Genomic DNA, 9949 nt, shown 5'->3' with positions numbered 1-9949 from the left:
TCATTCTCAACACTGTACACTATTGACATATCCATGATTCTATCAATTATGACCTTTTACCAAACAAATTTGTGGAAAAATGATAAAATACTCTTTCCAAAAATAGTTTTTTCTTTGAAATCACACTGAAAAATTGCTTATGAATACTCTTTGCTTCAAATGTGTTTGCAATAAAGTGAAAATCAATTATGTACTCCATTTATTTCATCAACTTGAACTTGCATTAATTGTGTACTTTGTAAATATGAAAAAGATTTCAACTATGTTCTATAATCAAATAACCACTCAACATCATCTATCTAATCTTCAAATGTCACCTGAGGTTTACTATAGCCTCCTTTCATCATGAAATTCTCTGCAAAAACATACTTTTCATCTTTTGCTACAAAATTAACATTTTCTATAATACCAGTAACTTTAAATTCCTTCATAACTTGTTTAGATGAGCTCCAAATTACAAGCAAGCTTAGGTACCATCTAAACATAATTGTATACATCTTTTCCCAACTTTGTTACCTCTAATTTGACCTCTGAATGATGTTCTCAAATTTTAATGTTGTGAACAAGTTTAATTGAACTTAGTTGAAACAAACTCAACCACTAACTTCGATCTTCCTATCTCATCATGATCTAGCTTTTCCTTTGAGATATCTACTACTTCCACAAATGCTTCATTAGGTTCTTCTCAAAGTTCACTAATAATTTTTTTGTGTTCCTCATTGTCTCTATTAGTTCCAGAATTCCTTTCATGGTTCCTTCTATCATCTCCAATGTTCTTTCCATCATTCCTTATATTCCCAAAGTTTCTTCCATTGTTGCTTCTATCTCCAAAGTTTCTATCCATTCTGTAATACTTCACTGTGTAGCCAAAGTTGTTGCATAACTAACATATGAGTGCTTTGCTTCTAGGATTATACTGATCATTAGGTGCATGACAATTCTGACCAATGTGTCCTAAGTTATTACACTTATAACACATGATCTATCTTTTGTCTTCATAAGATCTTCCTTCTCTCAATTTTATTTCATTAGATCTTCTTCTATCTATAGGGTTATTATTTCTATACATTCTACTATTTCTTCTATTATTGTCATACTTAGGTTTCCTACAATCAATTCTATTATGACCCACATCATGAAAATCATGAAAATAAAACTCCTTAACATGACTTAATGATTTATTAGTGTAATCTCTTTTCATATGACCTATTTGATTACATAAGAAACACTTAACTCTAAATTTATAGTTGGTTGCCTTAGGAGATTCCACTTGCTTTAGGTCATCCAAAATTTCAGCTTTCTTGTCTTGTCTAACTTCTTTAGGTTTATCAGAAGATTGATTGGATTCAATCTTATCATTAGATTTGTCTTTTTCTATTGGATCTGATCTAATCTTAGGTTTCTTTGTAGACATGTTAATTAAATAACCAAGACTAGCCTTATCGTAAGTAAGTCTCTGTATTGACATTGAATCATCAAGATTTTGTCTACTAGAATAAAGCTTCTCAAGCTATTGCTTGCATAGTGTTAATTCACCTTTCACAATAGTATTGTACTTGTGGACTTCTTCATGATCTTCTTTCAATGTTTCAAACTCGGATGCTTTCTTTGCTAGAATTGTTCTTAGATCTATATTTTCAGTCTTCAAATTAGATTCAACTTTTCTAGGATCATTTCTCAAAGTCAACTTTACATTTTTAATCTTCAACTCAAGCTTCAAGATCTTGTACTCTGTCTTCAACTTTGAATAATCATCATCACTAATTCCAAATTTTAGTAGATTCAAGCTTGGATTTGTGATGTTCAATATTTTCCTTCAATTGACCAATGTATACTTTGGAGTCTTCATATCTATCCTTCAGCTTATCTCTTTCTTTAGTAAGGAGATAATTTTATTCAAGAGATTCTTCAAAGTTCTTCATCAACTATTCCATATCTATAGGGATCTTACTTAAGTTGTTAAGCCTCTTCAAAGTAACTAGGCTCTTATACTAATTGTTAGAAAAAGGGATTACTAAGAGGGGGGTGAATCAGTAATCTACAAACTTTAGTTGCCAATTGGATATTATTTCTTACTTTAAACCATGCATAACAAAACAATAAAGTAATGTTAAATAGGAATAGTAACAATGCACAAAGATAACTCATAACATCATATTTTGTTAACTAAGGAAACCCTGGGCAAGGGAAAATCTTAGTAGGGATGATACCCACTAGATAATATAATAATATATAAGTTCTTTGTTAGAGGATGGACCCTATTAGGAGTCAATGAGAAAATTCAATATAAGGAGTCCTAATTAGGAGACTTTGAATCCATATTAGGAGATCCCAACCCTGTTAGGAGTTGTGGTATAGTAGATGCAAGAAGAGCCCATTGCCCAAACATGCACTTCCAATTACAAGAAGAGCTCACTACCCAAACAAGTAATCAAACTTCTAGGATAGGTATTGTATCTTCTTCCTCAACTAATCTCTGATCTTTAGCTTGATCTTAGATCACCAAATAGCTCATATAAAACTTTTTATATATTGCTTTCACAAAAGTTTGCATATAATCACAATTCACAATTCTACTATGCAGTCCTTACTCTTATTGCAAAATGTCCTTTGCATAAAGACCATATATTTTCACAAATTGATGCTGGGTTGGCTAAGACCACAATCCACTTTTCCAACTTAGAGTAAACATCCAGGATGTTGACACTAATTGGACAAATAATTAAAACAATTTGTTCCTTCAATTTTGTTGTCCTATTTCACTTCAAACATGATTATCTCTATTTTGTATATTCTATACTTACTTCCAAGGTTATACACATCATTGCCAACATATATATTTTCTCCATGTAACTTCGCTAGTCATAATATGATGTCAGCAACAAGTTATAAATAAAATAATACACTGATGTAAACCAAATTCTATACTTAGACAATTTTATGATTACCAAACACTAAGTATCTTTATTTCCAAGGTTTCTTGTGAACATGTACATCATGTGTTTCCATAAATAACAATAATTACATATCAATATTAGCTAATTGTTAAAAATTAGATCATATAATCACTTAAACTCATAGGTTACTATCAAATCAACTTTGCAAAAATGTAAGCATGAAACATAATAGATTTAATAACACATTTGACACAATGATTTTATGTGGACATCCAATTTGGAAAATGCCACCAATAACATGCTACTAATTCTCACTCTTCTAAAGTGATGCCCTATGAAGCACTAACCCTATTAAAGGTTATAATGCATATTGTTAAATGTGACCTAGTTAAAGGATTTCAATCACCCTGTTAGGAATGAGCCTTGTTAGAGGACTTTAGATCATTCACCTGGAATGTAACCCAATTAAAGGATTTAAAAATGACTGTTAGGTCAACCTTAATCCAAATGATATACCATAGACTGATATAATGATTAAAAAGTAACAGTAAGGCTTGATCTGATAACAACTTACAACACACTTGCAGATTACAAATCTCTATTTCAGTCCTCTCTTATACTTAGCTTTCACACACTTCAACTCTAATAGCTTGTTCACCCTTCAAGCATCCATACCCTTAAGCCTTCTTTCTTTTTCTGCTAATAGCAGTCTCTTCTCTTAGGTCATTGAATGAAGCAATACCTTAGACTCCTTGTCATCCTTAGATTCTTGCACATGACAACCTTTGATTCTAACCAACAATATCTATAAATAAAAAATTTAGATCTTTTGTCATTCATCCTCTATTATCCATTTTAGGGTTAGGTAGGATTAGGTAGGATTCAATGATTCTACCCATTTTTTCATTTTATTCCCTTCTAGAAACTTCTCATTCAATCCTCTTTGAATTTTCCTCAAAATGGTTCATCTTGAATTCTATGCCATCTTTCACACGGTTCACACAATCCAAGAAATCAAACTTGTTGGCTCAGATTCATTGAATTCATGATCTTGTTCATAATGCTGACACTCAGTATTAACTTGCTTATAATGCTTAGTACATACTATGTTGCTCAACATACACTATCAAATCACTTAGCACAAACTAAATTTTACTGGTGCTCACCATCAACTAAACTTTACTCAACTAACACCATATCACTCGACATACATTAGAATTTGACTTTTCTTGGCTCCAACTAATTTTTTTCTTGGCTTACACTAACTTTTCTTGGCACCTACTATGCAGATTATTAAGCTTAATAGACATAATTCATTTTACTTGTTCTTTTGAACTTAATCAATGTATCCATCATTGACAACCTTAAGTAGATAATCAATGCACTATAATATCACTATCTTAGCTAATCTTTGTACTCCTTTTCTATATCATAACTCAACCTTTCCTCTAGGTGCTATTGTTACCTCATTTGATCAAATCCTCTTCATTAATAAAACAAATGACAATACTCAAATCATATAAGAAATTCTCTTACTAGCAAGTAGCATGTTTGACATTAGTGACAAAATAATGATTGAAACACATTCTCATACTTGTATCAGCCTACTTTACCAAGAGTTTGCATCAAGTCCATACTCTTCCTAAAGTGGAGGCTAACTGTATCATCTTAAAATAGAATAACTTTTATGCTAAGAGTATTTAGCCCTTTGAGTAAGTGGTTTGGGGTCATGTCAAGAACCTTGAATGGTTCTTTGCATGGATATGGTTTTTTTCCCCATGCTCTCTCTCTCTCTCTCTCTCTCTCTCTCTCTCTCTCTCTCTCTCTCTCTCTCTCTCTAGCCTATTTTTGACAACATGCTCTGTGAAACTAAGGACTTTGACTTCTATGTTAAGGATGACTTGTTGGGTCAAGGTTGACCTTAACATTAACCTAGGTCAAGGATGACCTTGACCCTAACCTAGAGTAGGGATGTTTTCATCCCTGACCCTAGGTCCATTTTTCAATTTTTGGGAGTTTTAGGACATCAAGCTTTGGAAATTTTCTTTTTCCCACTTTTGAGTTAGCTATTTTTGGTTTTAGAATGGTGGACTCTTAAATTACATTTAATCTAGGTCTATTCTAAGGGGTTAAGGTTAAATGGGATTTAATACTCCTATGTTGGCCTTCTCTAGGAGTTAGTTCCCTAGATCTCTATATAAGGAAGCCTTCTTCTCTCATTTTGACATCTATTTATCCACACATATCCATGAGCTATCTACAATCTAACTACAAATAATGAAGTTAAGTTCTACTATCTATCAAGCATTCAAATGTTCATACGTCCAATTCATCAAGGAGATCCATTGTTATCCATTGAAGAATTCAATCTCTATAGAGCCCTCTTGTTGAAGATTTCATCCACATTCATTCAAGCCTTTTCCTATGCAAAGATACATTCAAGATTTGTGTTGAAGATCTAATACCATTTATTTGAGACATTATACATACATTTTGAGCATTTGTAATTGTGAATTCAAGGATTCGAATCCTCCATAAGGATTTCAATATAAGCAAGGTGAATTGTTTTGTTTACTTTGTTTATTTATATTACAATTTCAATTTAATTTCAAGGTTAATTACAAATTAGGGTTTGACCAAGGAAACCCCCATCCAAATAAACAAAGCATTTTTCTTATAGATATAGGTGCGGAACAACAAATTGAAGAGAAAATATGGATACCCTTTTCATCAAACTTGAGGGATCTATAAACATAAATTTTGTTAGAGTAGTGTAGGTCAAGGTCAACTTTTTAGGGTACGATTGTGCTCGAGGATAAGATTGTGCCTACTATCAAGGTCAAGGTTGACCTCCCTTCAAAAAGACAAAATATTTTTGGGTTTTCTCTGCCTTGACATTTCCAGTCTAGAATAGATTGCAACAAAAAACAAAAATTTCCATATTTAAGGTTAGTATTTGTCTTTTATTTATTTAAAGATTTAAGCACATCCTCCTCAAAATAGAAAGATGATAAACCCCCCTCTCTCCCTTTTCTCCACCACATGATCCATTTCTACATTGATCATCTTCTTGTGCTTAATCAATTTGGATCATCACATTGAAAATACGGTTAAGAGAGAAAACCCTATTTTCTTTTTATTTAGGGTTATGACCAAATTCAACATATACAATGAATCTATCCACCTTCTTGTTCATCCTTTTTTTTTCTAGAAAATTTTCCTTGAAGCCTTTCATATAAAAGTGCAAGCATGGTTTTCTGATGGGGACACAACCCAAGCACAAAATGGACACAACAGGAAAAAGAAAATTTTATTAATTGTAAAAATATGCTAGTACACTTAGTGCAGAGAAACAAACTCCAAAACATGCCCTATGGGCTTACAATAGCATAAATTTGGAGATAAATTCTTCTCCTAGTACCTTCTCCCAAACTCCACTTCGAACTGCCTTTTACAATGCCAAAAATGTCCTTAGATAGACCCCAGAAGGGTTAAGGATTAGGAACACATTCTAGAAAGTGCTAGTTGGCATCCACTAACCAAGTAGAACACTCCAGAAGCCACGTTAGAAGTCGGCACAAAATTAGAAGAATCTAGAAATGGTAATTGAACTTCCAGAAGGCATAACTTTTGAACCGTAGCTCCGCTCATCCCCCATTTTTTGGCCCTGTTCAAGGTCATTTAATGCCCCTAACCTGACTTTGAAGCATTCTTAGGATGTGTCTAGAAACTGAAAAACTGCAATAACTTTCAAACCGTGGGGCCTTTTGACTTGATTCTTTTTCTGGAATGCTCTAAAAATCATAAAACTAATTTCACCTTCTAGTTCACCAAAATGATGGCTCAATTACATACTCCTATTTTTTTGGCATTTACACATATCCCAAGGTGATTAAAAACTCTAACCCAGAACACTAATAGTGGAACTATGAGAGTTGGAACCTTTATTTGACCCAAATGGGTATCTAGAAATGAAAACACATGAAATAGAAACTAAGTTGAAGTACATTTTTTTGGGTGACACAAGATTTCCCTTATACCTCTGGATGCTCCTACATCATTTTCCTTGATTAAAATGTTCCAAGTCATCCATCTTTATCTTCAATACATTTTACATATTCTAATAAATCAACTCTCTTAGCTAGAAATCATGATTTCTCATAAAGATTAAAATGTTGACCCTCAACCAAGAGTGTATTTTGACTCTCAATCATCACTAGATTACTCAATAACTACTTACTTTCTATTTGACACATATACTGACACTTAGTTAATATTGATGCTCAGGCAACTCTACTTTTTCTTGGCACATACTAGCACTCGATTGACATTAGCATCACTCGACATATATTGCAAGTTCCTTAATCTTCTTCTCTATTTCTTGGTCAAGCTTATGCATTTGGTCAATCTTTGAACACTTCTTCAAGGCTTTAAGACAACTATGTTCTTCTCTTGTAACATGATTAAATAATCACTTTATCTTGTGAAATTCTAACTAATCAAGTACCCATTTGTAGTTTCTTCTCATAACTCAACCTTTTATCTAGGTGCTTTTATTATGACCAAATTCTCAAATCCTCTTCATAAATCATCTAGATATGGCACTCAAATCAAATAGCAAACTCTCTTACCAATACTATTTGACATCAATGACAACATAACAATGGTTCTGATTGTAGTTTTTAACAATCTCCCTCCTTAGCATTGATGGAAACACCTCTAGTTACCATGCAATCCAAAACATGTATTGTATTGAGAAAACTCCCTATGTGTATAGTATCAAATCTTTATTAATATCCTTTATTTCATTCTGATTCTCATCCATGAAACTCTAATATGAAACACATGAACCCCCTTCTATCATATCAGATCATGAAATCAATCAAATTCTTCTATATTGTTGGCAACACCTTTAGTTCTTTGAACTCCTTGCTTATTCAATCTCTTCCTCTTACTTATAACTCCATAGGTAATTGAATTACATATTCTCCCTCTTTGACAATAATGCCAAAGACATTTTATCTATCTCGTGCATCTTTTTGTATAGATATCTTCATGTTAGTACTAAATTTATTATGTCATCTATATATTACTGATAGCATGATTTGGTCCTTATTCTTCCACTACTACTCTAGGTGACACAAGGAGGGAATGAATAGCTAGGTTCAAAGGCACACTTAACTATCCAAACACCTTTCTAAGTAAACACAATAGAACAAAACACATAGATAATAACAAAAAGGAGAGAAAGAACAAAACACTTTTATTGATAAATCAAGTTATCAGTATGCATGTCCAACTATAAGGCCTTCTAGGTTACAACTTGATACAAAATAAAACTTCAAGATCTACAATCCAACTTCAAATTTTTAATTCTAGAAACATCTTCTTTGAACTCTCTAAGCTCTTTCTCCTAAACTAAATCAAATACCTCTACTTATACTTGCCAAAATGACTTACATAATATTTTAGATCATTACATAATAGAAAGGTTGACCTCAAAATGATCTACACTTATCCCAAAATAAAATCCTATCCTTAAATTCATTATCCAAATCAAATAAACAAGTTGGATCAACCTAAGAAACCAATCATAGACAAAATTGATCAAAGAAGGATCCAAGCATCAACAACTATCAAGTTTACTCGACACGTGAAGGAACACTTACTCAAAATTGAACAATTTAGTTAATTCTATAGGAACTTGATCATAACTGCAACTTAGTGAACACTAAAATTGACCCAAAATATAATTTGGTCAATAATGGCAATCGGTCATAATTGCAACTCAGCCACATAGCCACACGGTAACTATTGAAACTTGGCAAGCACTATTAGAAATTGGTTAACACTACTAGAATGAACAAATGAGCATGATACAAGGAAACCCAGGTTGAAAGAAATGATTCTCTTGAATAATATAAGTGTCTCAATCTGATTTGAATCCAACTCAAATTCAAAAATTCATGTAGCATCTTCAATTGGTCTATTTATCCACTTCACCAAATACTCATAGTAATCTTTTCCTCTTATGATTTTACTAACCCTCTAATGCAATACCTATTCAACCTATTCAATATGCTTCTAAGGATAATCATCTGATAAAAAAAATTCATCATCTTACTCATGATACTTATATAGGTCAAAAACATTGAATATATGAGATATATCCATGTCATTAAGTAACTCAACTTCATAACCATTACCACTATCAAGCTTCCTTAAAACTCTACAAGGTCAAAAAAAATTCATCTTCGGCTTACTATATGTTCCAATAGGAAATCTACCTTTCTTCAAATGAACCATTATGATATCTCCTAGAATTATTAACATTCTTGTTAAACTTTTGATTACTTTGTTCCAACTTCAACTTAACTTCCTCATGCAAAGACTTCATAAAACCAAAAAATTCTTCCCCTCCAATACTTCTCTTCTCTTCACCAAAAACATCCCTCAAATATGATATTCCTTAGGTTGCATTCTAATAACAATCTCAAAAGGTGTTTTTCCTATACTCCTATTCACACAAAATATTATATCCAAACTTGGCTTGTGCCAATACTAGCTCCCAATTACTTGACATATGTCCAACTAAACATCTTAATAAATTACCCAAACTTCTATTCAGAATCTATGTCTCTTTTTATGTCTATGGATGGAATGTAAAACTAAATCTATACCCATCTTCCTCTACAAAGTCCTCCAAAAATAACCAACAAACTTGTTGTCTCTATCAGAAATAATACTTCTTAGTAATCCATGCAATCTTTGAAGAAAATCTTAGCAATATGCATAGCATCTAATGTCTTCTTACATGGTATGAAATGTGCCATTTTGGAAAATCTATCCATAAAAACAAATATAGAATCATACCCTCTTGTTGTCTTAGGTCATCCCAGAAAAAAATCCATACTAGTGTCACTCCAAGGTTTCTTTAGAATAAAAATAGGTGTATGCAATCTAGTATTTTGACTCACTCCTTTTGCAACTTGACAAACTCCAAAACTTCTTACAAACTTCTAAACATCCTTATACATATGTGGCCATTAATA

The sequence above is a fragment of the Cupressus sempervirens genome, chromosome 3 (genome assembly GCF_028749045.1).
Source record: "Cupressus sempervirens isolate cs-2001-9-10 chromosome 3, ASM2874904v1, whole genome shotgun sequence".
Taxonomy (NCBI): Eukaryota; Viridiplantae; Streptophyta; class Pinopsida; order Cupressales; family Cupressaceae; genus Cupressus; species Cupressus sempervirens.
Note: the sequence above shows the minus strand (reverse complement) of the source record.